Source organism: Pediculus humanus, genomic scaffold (genome assembly GCF_000006295.1).
Source record: "Pediculus humanus corporis 1103172107537 genomic scaffold, whole genome shotgun sequence".
NCBI classification, from domain to species: domain Eukaryota; kingdom Metazoa; phylum Arthropoda; class Insecta; order Psocodea; family Pediculidae; genus Pediculus; species Pediculus humanus.
The window spans coordinates 17385-29281 of NW_002987153.1; positions in this window are offsets into that span (position 1 = coordinate 17385).

The window sequence follows — 11897 nt, forward strand, 5'->3', positions numbered from 1 at the left end:
CGTTATAATTTATCTATCTATTAATAAAAATTTAATTATCTATATTAAAATATTTCGAAAATGTTTTTTTTTTTTTTTTTTTTACAAAGAGAAAAGAGAGAGAGAGAGAGAAAAAAACCCCCGGGCAAAATTAATATGGAACCATTTTAAGGTTTTAATAAAAAAACATCTGCCAAAAAAAGAACAAGGGTTGTTGTTGTTGTTGTCTTTGTTGGATTACAGTGGCTGATTTGTCAATGAAAATTTAAAATTGAATTTCCGGTCCCGCTGAGAGGGTCATTTAAACAAAAAAAAAAAATCTCAATCGTGAGAGGGGATGTAAATAAAACATTTAAAAAAAAAAAAAAAGGTTTTTGTTCTGCAAAGCGGAAATATATATTATTAAAATTCAAACGGTATTAGACTGTATCCGAAGTCCATAAATTTTAACCATCGATGATGACGCAGGTATAAAAAAAAAAAAACCAAAACCTTTTATGGATGGTATAATTCTAACGTCTAAAAAAAAAAAAAAAAAAAAATTTCCCCCCAACTGGAAAGTTTCACTTTTAAAATAAAAAAAAAAAAAAAAACTTTTTATTGTTTTCAAAACATAACTGATCCGTAGATAAAATGTTTTTTTTTTTTTGTCATCAATAGATTCATTATTTAAAAACTTCAAACGGTATAAAAATAAAATGGGGGCAAAAAAAAAAAAAAGAAAAACATAAAGAAAATAATAAAAACAAACCGAAAAAGGAAAAAGGAAAAAAAAAAAAATTGAATAAACATTAGGAGAGTAATAGTTGAAACAACCCTTAGAAAATACTAAGAGGGTGAATATTATCAAATTAAACAAAAATTTACTTTCTTTTTTTTTTTTTTTTTTTTTCTAAAAAGGCTGTGGTGAATTTTTTTTTTTAATTTTTTGCTATGATAAAAATATCACGTAAAATATTATCGAATCTCCCACGCACGATTATTATTATTATTATTATTATTTATGTCAAAGAGTTAACGAGACATATATTATGAAATCTTAAATGACTTTTCTTTTTATTTGTTTCCATGATTTATTTTAAATCCAATACGAGCTCTAAATATTATTATTATTATTACCACGATAATAAAATAAAAAAACTAATACACATTACGACAGTTGTAGTGGTTGTAGTGGTATGAATAGTATACTTATTAGGAAAATTAACAAAACCTGTTCATTTTAATTACTTTTACACACGTTAAATATCAAAAAAAAAAAAAAAAATTTTTTTAACTTGATTGAAAATTTTAATTTATTTATTTATTTATTTATAAAATCTGCATTTTATGTAAAAGAAATCACGCACACGCACACACACACACAGGATGCAATTAATAACATCAGAAGACATGAAAGTTTTTTAATTATTATTGCAATCAACCGATCACCGTCGTCACGTTCGACTCTCCTCACAAGTTTTTTCCTTTTTGAAATTTTTTTTTTATTATTCTGATTATATAAACCTGGCAATTTTTTTTCAAAACCAAATATGGTGTAGTAGTAATATCTATTTTATTTGATTAATATTCTAGCAATATAAATCCGATGACTAAAAATTTACTACTACTAATACTACTTTCACTTTAGATTTTAAATATTAAAATTGACAAATCATAAAATTTTTTTTTTTTTTATTTAAACCTTTTGAAATCCGTTAAAGTTATTTTTTTTGTATAACTTATATGAAAAAATAACATTATGTGAGATCTAAGTTAAACAACAACAACAAGAACCAAAATTTTTCATGTTAAAGGCTTGAAAATAAAAATAAAATAAAAAAAAAAAACTAGTACGCAAGCAGACGTCAAAGTTAACCGCAATATGGTTGTTTTGCACCTTAAATCAAATGACGTCGGCACCTTCAGACATAAAGAAGACGTCTGTTGAAATTTAATTAACTCCCTTTGACGTGTATAGTCTGCTAAAGCTCAACCGTTTTATGTATCAATCATATACATATATAAATTGTAGACAACTTGAAATTTCTTAAAATTAATCTAATACTTTTAAATCAATTCAACAAAAAAAAAATTTCATCGAATTTTTTTATATATTAATGACGTCATTAACAAAAGATTATAATTTTACGTTTAATTTTCGTAGCGAGGAGTATATACATAAAAATTTTTTTGCGTTTTAAAAAATTCAACCAAAGTTAAAAATATCGCTTACTTAAATAATGGGACCGTACATTAAGCAAAATGGGTAAGGGGAGAAGAAGGGGGGGGGGGAAACGATTCATTTAGAGGGTCAGAAAACAAAACAAACGAATCCAAATACTAATGCACTGTAAATAATATCGTTTCCCAAAAGAATTTCTCTTTTTTTTTGGGGGATACAAAAAAAAAAAAGAAGAATCGTCCAATGAAATCCCAATCCGCGTTGCGATTCCATTACAATAAAAACAAGTTTTGTAAAATAATATATTTAAGAAAGAAATGGGGAACGATCCGAAGAGATTATTACGATTGTGTTTGTGTGTGGATTTCACCCAAGCCGAGCAATTACGAGACCCTTTAGTTATCTTTAACTTTTCTACGCGCACAAACACACACACACACACACACACCTCTAAGGTGGTTTTTACGCGTCATGCCGAACAACAACGAAAAAAAATGAGAGAGAGAGAGAGAGAGAGAGAGAGAAAATAACACCTGGAATAATAAAATGTAATCTTTTATATATTTGCGCATATTTAATAAAATAAAAATAAATATCCGTGTAAGAAGAATAATCGTTAAATTAATTTTTTTTTTTTTTTATTAAATCGGTATTTAAATAATTTTAATTTTAAATTCCCTACAATAATAATAATAATAATAATAATAATAATAATAATAATAATAAAACAGTAATAAATAAATAAATTTAAAAAAAAAGTTAGTCGAAAGAATTTATTGAAAAGATTTAATAATAATAAAAAATTTAACTACAATCAAAGGATATAAATTCTCATTACTTCCGTTTGAAAGATCTAAGCAGAAAACTAACGCAATTTTTTTTTTTTTTTTTTTTTTTTTTTTTTTTTTACCGACGAAATTAAAATTAATCAAAAAAAAAACTTTTGTGTTTTTCAAAAGGAGGGAAATGTTTAATATATGATTCAGTTAATTAAAAAAAAAAAATAAAAGAAACCGGATGATTGTAGTATACCTGAGTTTAAAAAAAATTAAGTAGCATTTACATGGTTAATTTAAATCCAAAGATGAAAGAGAGAGAGAGAGAAATTTAACAAGATGACGTTACAAAAACTGTTGAACCGTGAAAAACAAGAAAACAATTTGATCACTTTTTTTTTTTTAAGGCATCCCAAAAACTGTTTCCCGGGTATAATAAAAATGATTTTTGAAAAAGCTTTCGTGACTTTTTTTTTTGCTGAAATAAAAACGTCGTGTCAGATTTTTAAACCGATAGAAATAAGCCAAAAAAAAAAATAAGAAAGACAGGTTTTTTTTTCGAATCCCAGTGTGTAAGTTTGAAACAAAGAAACCGTTTAAAAATATAAAACTAAAAGGGGGTAAAAAACCCCCCCTGGGAAGAATAAAGAAAATATACAAAGGCAATGAAAATAAGGGAAAATTCAACCAAAATTGAGAGAAAAGAAAGAAAATCCGAATTGAATTTTAATTAAAGAAGAAAAAAAAAAAAAAACTAGAAAACGTCGAGAAAGAAATTTTTTTTTTTTAGAATTTCCGGATACAAAACGCGAAAGTTAGTTTCAAAAAGGGGGGGGGGGAGAGAGAGGGAGAAAACAAAAAAAAAAAATTTTTTCGAAACTTATAGATTAATGCAAAATAAATTTAAAAAAAATTTAATCTTTTCTTTAAATAGTTCTAGAAAAAAAAAAAAAAAAAGAAATCTACCCCTTTTTCCTCTTCCTTCCCCTCCCCTCCCTTTCCCCCCTCCTTTCGTCTTATTATTTTCCAATTTGATTTTCTTTTTTCTTTTTTTTTTTTATCGAATAAAGTTTGATAGTTTTAAAACTCTAAAAATTTTAATAATTTTCTTTTCTTTCCCCCCCTCCCTCTCCCTCTCTCTCTCTCTCTTTCTCACTTTCTTAATTTTGAATTTACGGTGGTTTTGGTTTATCGCTATTGTCGGTGTCATAATAATAATAATAATAATAATAATATTAACTTGAAAACTTTAAACTTAATTTTAAAGTTAATTCAAGTTTTATTAGTTCGCCATTTGTAATGTAATTCACGTAATATTTTGCATATATATGTATTAACAGATCTTTGAATAAAATAAAATCAATTCAATAAATTTAAAAAAAAAAAATTCTTTAAAACTTAACATAGGTGATAACAAATGATAACATTATTATTATTTTTTTTTTTTCACTTTCTACGCCTAAAAGTCACAAAAAAAAAAATTAATTTTGGGGTTTATTAATATACAAAAAAATAATGATCCGTGATATTATTAAGAAATGGGTGCGCCCGGAAATTAACGACACCACATCATTATTAATTACGTAAAAATTTTAAAAACAATATTAAAATTTCATCATCATCATCATCATCATCTTTATTTCCTGCAAAAATAATTTAGTAATTATGTAAATATTTTTTTCAAATTTTTCCTTTTTTTTTTTTTTTGAATAAAAATTCTCATTTTACATTTACCGTTCGTCCGCCATATTAAAAGGAAAAAATCAAAAGATTTTGAAAACGTTGTAAATTTTTTTTTTTTTTTTTTGGGGGGGGGGGGAAACATGAGATTATGATGATGATGATTTCCTTTTTTTTTTTTTTTTTTTTGACTAAATTTAATTTCAAGATGTTTTTTTTTATGGAATGAGTATGCTGTCGTTTTAATAAATGAAAAAAAATTTTTTTAAAACGGATTTTCACGCTTAAAAAAAAAAATAACTAAGACGCCATTTTTAAATAAGTAAGATTCGAATTTAAATATGTATTCAAAGGTAAATTGAATTTTTCTAAATAAAATAAAAAAAAAATTTTTTTCTACTGCTATTAAATAACTATACAAATTCTTATTTATTTTTATATTTTTTAAATTATTTTTTTTCGCATAAAAAAAAAAAAAAAATTTTTTTTTATATTTTATTTTATCACTTTTTTTTAAGTATAAAAAGTTATTTTCGAATCGAATAATAATAATAAGCCACTCGAAAAATTTTTATTCGAAAAAGAAAAGAAAAGAATTATAAATCATTATTAAATAATAATAATAATAATAATAGTACGATTTTTGGAAAATTTTGGTTATTGAAATTCCATTATAAACTATATAAAGAATTTGACCAAAGCTTAAAAATCAGTTTCTTAACTTTTCACAAAAGTTATATATATATATAAAATCCTTGAAAACTTTTCTTCCACGAAAATACAAGAAACTCAATAAAATTATTAACTTTGTTTCGAGTATGTTCTTCTTCTTCTTTATCATCTCTTCCTTTTTCTTTTCCTTCTTCTTCTTACGTTTGAATTAAATATTTATTTCTTTTTATTTTCTTTATAATAATAATAATACTCTGAAGAAATTTTTCTTTCCTGATATTTGTAAAGGGTCCAATAAAAAATTTTTATATAATTTAAATTAGTGAACGATATAATTAAATACTTTAAAAAAACATTTAAAGATATTTTAATTGCTTTCATTAAATTAAAAAAAAAAAAAAATTCAAAAGCAATTAGTTTAGCAAATAAAAAAAAAAAAAATTTTCATTTTCAATGTTATTCCACTAATTAAAAATAAATCTTTGTATTCAAAACATGGTATTAGGAGGTGTTGCCAACCCTATATATCTATATCCTTTTTTCTTTTTATATGTATACAAAATTCCCTGGAGATTTTATTAATCAGATATTTGCGGCATTGCTGACGAGTGTCTTATTCTTCTCCCATCCACGTCTTTTACTTAATTTCCCTTGTAAAACTAATAGGGATTTCATATCGATTACACCAGGGTGAATTTAAATATCTGTCGATGAAAAGCTCCATGAGATTCTCATCAGTATAGGGTGACTGGTGGGTAGTATTTATGTGGATAACATGGCGTATACATTTCAAATCAAAAATTTTATTTATTATTCTTTTATTTACGTTTTGTCGTTGTGTGTAAGAAATTACACAAAAGATTTCACAACCAATGGTACCATTTTTTTTCCTTGTTTTTGTTTTCGTATTTCTTGAATACTACATACATATATATATATATACGTTGTCAATACCAGCTGAATAAAACGGGTTGCCACCGCCTTCACGTGTGTACGCTTTCAATTGTTGTACCATATTTTAATAAATGGGGTGACTGAATCTTAATGACGTTAGGGGAAAACGACGTAAAATATTATTTAATTTTTTTTTTTTTTTTTTATAGTCACTACTACTGACTTGACCGAAAAAAATTTTTCTTTCTTTCCTTTTTTTTTTGTATTGAATTTTTAAAATTTCGTTCAAATCCAGGGAGGGGGGTTTAACATCATTTAATTTTTTCACACAAAACAATTTTTTTTTTTTTTAATTTATCCAAAACCACAACAAAAAAAAAAAATAAAAAATAAATGAGTAAGTTTCTTTTATTTATTTGTATTGTTGATGTCAACGTATTTTATTCACATTGATTTTGGCATCTGCTTCCACGAATTCTTTTTTTTCTTCTTATTCTTCTTCTTTCCCTTCATTTTACAACGTTTTGCGTTTAAGTTAATCGACGTTTAATATATATATATTTAAGTAAGGGTAAAGAAAAAGAAATAAAACAATTTATAAATATTTTACCATCGTATAAAAGAAAGAAATTTTTTTTAAAATTTAAAACCAATAAATTTCGCAATTTTGAAACTCACAAAATTTATTTCATAAAATCATTTTTATTTTGTAATGACTTAATAAAAAGAAAAAAGAATTATTATTATTATTATTATTATTATTATTATTATTATTATTATTATTATTATTATTGACAAAGTAGTTTTTTTTTTTTTTTAAATAAAAGCGTTCGATCGATTTGATCACAAATCATTTCGATAATTTATATGTAATACATCATAAATCGGTATAATATATATATATATATTGTAAAAAGATGGGGGTATCGCAGATGTCAAAAAGCTTTTACCGAACATCTTTTTACTTTTTTTTTTTTTTTTTGTTAAGGGTACCAAAGCGTAAGAGAAACACGTATACCACCCAAGTTAAAAACGAACGAAAACCTACTACGGTTTTTTTTGTAGGAAATAATAAAGACAGAAGAGAAAATGGAAGAAAGATATAATTGAAAAATTATGGCCTACGGTTGGAAAACATGAAACATTGCTAGAAAAAAAAATCAACCACTATGCCAGAAGATATATAAAAGGATATTTTTTAATGTACCCATGTTGTTTCCACCCCGATTATTAATCATTATAATGGCTTTACTTATATAGGTGTTTTTTTTTTCTTTTTAGCCTTCTTTTTCCTCGTCGTGAGAAATTGTTTTTGGGTTTTTTGTTTTTTAAAAAAAAAATAACGGGGGTGTGATGGGGGGGGGAGGTTTCATCTTTTACAGTGTACAATAGTGTATGAGTTAACTCAAGACAACTTTTAATATTACTGAATTATTAAAACGCTTTCGAGAATACTATTAAGTTAAACTTAAAAGCATTTTTGAACTTGAATGTTATTGAAATTTTTTTCTCTCTCTCTCTGACTTTTTCGTAAGGCTTCTAGCAATAATTAAAACCTAAAACTAAAATCTAACTTTCCCTAGTAGCCGATTCTTCTTTTTATTGTTTTCTTTGAACAGTTATTTTTCCTTTAATTATGCATTTTGCCTAATTTAAAAAAAAAAAAAAAGCATCTTACGAATTTAAATCATTTGTTTCTTTTATTTTCTTTATACTTTTTTTCTTTTCTTTCTTTCTTTTGTATCAAGTTCGCAGTAATAATTTATAATTATTAAAATTGGTCGACACCCGCCCATTTATTGTTTAAGTCTTTGTTGTATAATTTATTTGAAACGTTTATATATTTTTATTTTTCAGTTTACGTTAGTTGAATTTTAATTTTTTTTTTTTTAAACGTTATCAAAAATTTTAAATTTTAACCCCTTAAATTGAATATTGTCAACGTTTCCGAGTTAATTTCTTCACCGACAAAAAAAAACTTTTAAAATATATATTAATACATAAAAAAAAAAACTTACCTTTTGAAAAATTGATTAAAATTCCAATGCAGAGAATAAGCAAAGGAAAATCCCTGCAAACAATCCATATCGGAGGCTTCATTTTCAATTTTATTCAAATATCTAATTCACATGATTTTTTTTTTTTTTTTTGTAATAAAAAATCGAATAAGCACACTACTGAATAAAGAAACACCTGGAAAAATAAAATTTAATTTAATTTAATTTAATTTAATTTAACTGTTTGAATACTAAAAAGAAAGAAAAGGACAAAAAAAGAAAAGTAGGTTTCTGATTAAAAATAAAAAATATAAATTCATTTGCAATTAAAAAAAAGGGAAAAAAATTTTAAAATATTAACAATTACAGACGTAATAATAATAATAATAATAATAATACTAAAAAATTAAATTTATACGGTATAATTAAATAAAAAATTTTCAAAAATGTCATGAATAAAAAAACGAAAAACCATTAAATAAATTTTAATTCAATATCACAGCGAAATAAATCTCCTTAACATAAAAAAAAAAAAAATTTTTTTGGCTTGCATCAAACTTTTCTTTCTCTTTTATTATTATTATTATTATTATTATTTTTGTTTTATTTATAAATTTATTTTCGAATGAATTATTTTTTTTATAAAAAAATTTCTTTGTGAAAAAAATAGAATAAAATAAAATAAAATGATTAAACTATGACCGAAACAAAACCCATTCGTAATAGACGATAAAAATACATCAACCTCTAAATAAATTATTTAACTCTGGATATAAAAACATTAATAATGTCGTTTTAAAGTGTCAACATGGCGTTTCTTTTACACTTTTTAATTTAATTTTTTTTTTTTTTTTTTTTTTTTTTTACACTCAGACTGCGTGAAAGTGTATGTATGAACCTGTCGATATTCTTTTTTTTTTTTTTGTTCTTATTAGGTTTTATGTCGATTTATTAGGTTTTCATTTCCACGTAATCTTTCATAAGAGTCAGTCAATAAAAATAACAGGACAGAAAAAAAAAACTTTCAATTACCCCCCCCCATCTTCCCTTATTTCTTTTTTGAATATAATATTTAAATAAATAAGAATCGGTTAAACATAAAATAGATATATATATATATATATATATATATATATATATATATATATATATGTATAATCTTAAATTTGTATTTAAATTTTGAAAACAAACAAAAAAAGCTCAAGTAACTTTCTCCCATCTACCACCCCTTTCTTAAACAAAAAAACATAATCCGATTAAATTTTAATTAAATTACGTAGAATGTTTTTTATTAAAAAACATACATTTTAAAATCCCTACCTATTCCCTTAAGGGAATCATTAGTTCTATTGAACTAAATCTTTTCCAATATTTAAAAACAGTAATGTTTTCAAATCGATAAACATAAGTGAAATTTTATTTTTTTTATTTATTTTATGTATACATATACGTGAGTATAAATAAATAATTAAAAATATAACGTTTTAGCTTTTATCCTGTCGATAATTCAATACCGAAAAAACACAAACTTTTTTTTTTTTTTAAAAACGTATTTTTTACAAAAAAGTAATAATAATAATAAATAAATAAATAAATAAGAGTTTCCATTCGATAAGTACTAAAAATACATTTTTAAGTAATAAAATTTTTTTTTTTTGGGGGGGGGATTCGCCAAACCATTTTTTTTTTCCTCCCATCACCTTTTTTTTTTCTTTTTTATTTTCCAGTTAAAAAAATTTTTTTTTGATTTTCCATTATATATATATATATATATATATATATATATATATATATATATATATATATATATATATATATATATTTCAAATTATTTTAATAATTTTTTTATAATTCCAGGCAATCAAAAGCAGATGCTGCCATAATTGTTTTAAAAGTTTTTTTAAGCTTAAAAAAAAAATTCTTACGCATTTTAAATCATTTTTTCTCCCCCCCGAGCGTTCACTTTCTAACATTTTTTTTTCTTTCTTTTCCTCTTTTTTTTTTTTTTAATAATTTAATATTCAGCTGCCATTTTGCTAAAATTAAATTTTAATTTAAATAAAAAAAAATAAAAACATAAATAAATATATATATATAAATGTGTTTTGTTTACAAAGACTAAAAGAGAAATAAAAAATTAAAACGTTAAGAGTATAAAAAATAATAATAATTATTATTATTAATTTAAGGTTTGAATAAAATATTATGGGAATGATGATGATAATGATGATGGTGAGGAGTCATTTTAAGTGATGACGTTCTTCTTCTTCTCCTCTATTAAAATTCACTTTCTTTCATATCCTTTCATATACCAACATTGGCATTTAATGAAAGGTAAAAGATTGATTTAAATTACAGGAAATTTCCGACTGTACTATATAAATAACGGTTATATAAAACGAGTAAAAAAAAAAAAGGGTTAAAAGCTTCCGTTTTTTTTTTTGAAAGAAAAGCATAAAATAAAAATTATTTTACTCTTTTCTCAACTAAATACCCATGATTATATTACGCCTTGTAATTCATTTCCTTCTTCCCCTCATTTAACAAGTTAATTTCAAAATGTGAAAAATCCCTTGCAACAAAAAAAAAAAAAAAATTTTATAAATGTCATCCATCATGTAAAGATTAATTTTTTTTTTTTAACGTCTGAGTTAAAAATTAAAAAAAAAAAAAAGCTTTTAATTAATTATTATTATTGCTGATTGTAATAATGCTTTTCTCAATACAAAAAAAACATAAAATTGTTTAATTAGAGATAATTAGTTATAAAATTCATTATCCGCCATTAAACTTTTTAATTTTGTTTATAATATGCAAATAAGAATCCAACAATGGACGATGACGTGTTGACGATGAAATGGCGGAATCGAACAGACAAAATTTTGCAAGAAAGATAAATAAATTACGTGGTGTAGTGTTAATTAACAATTATTTACATTTAAAAGAAAATTGATTTCGTTTAAATAATTATAATTAGTATCAAAGTAAATAATTTACCTAACAAAATACATTTACGAATGAAAAAATGAACATTGCGTTAGATACGTTTAAAAAAAAAAACCGTTCAAAAATTTTTTGTTACATTGAATTATCATAGAAGGCGGTGATTTCGAATTTCATTTGTTTAACGGTAGAAAAATTATTAAATGAAAACGATAAATGATTTTAACTTACGTTAAGTGTAATATTCACATTTTTCGCAAATTTAAATTAACACAAATTAATTTTAATGTTTATTATGTAAATAATTTTAAATTTTTAATAATAATAATAATTTATCCTATGTTAATAAACATCACAACCGCACAAATAATAATAATAACTAATAACTGACTTAACACATAAATAATTACTTAATTTTTTTTTTAAATATGATATTATCCGATAATTATTTAATTAAAAAAAAAAAAAAAAAAAAAAAGCAAAAAAAATTTATTTATTTATTATTAATAAAAGCCCGCGATGTTTTAATAATAATAATATTTTTTAACCGTCACAAAAAAAAAAACTTATTCCTTCACCTTACACCATTACTGTTCAACCGAGACTGACGAAACTCATGAAACGAAGGTCGTGAATCCTCGGTTGTTGTCGGTCGTGGCCCGGTGCACCGGATAAACATAAATTTAGATGAAAAAAAAAAAAAAAATAACCGTTTTTTTTCTTCATGATGATGATAAAAAAAAAAAAAATTATCAATCTAAATTCAATATTCTTTCAAATTTTTTTTTTTTT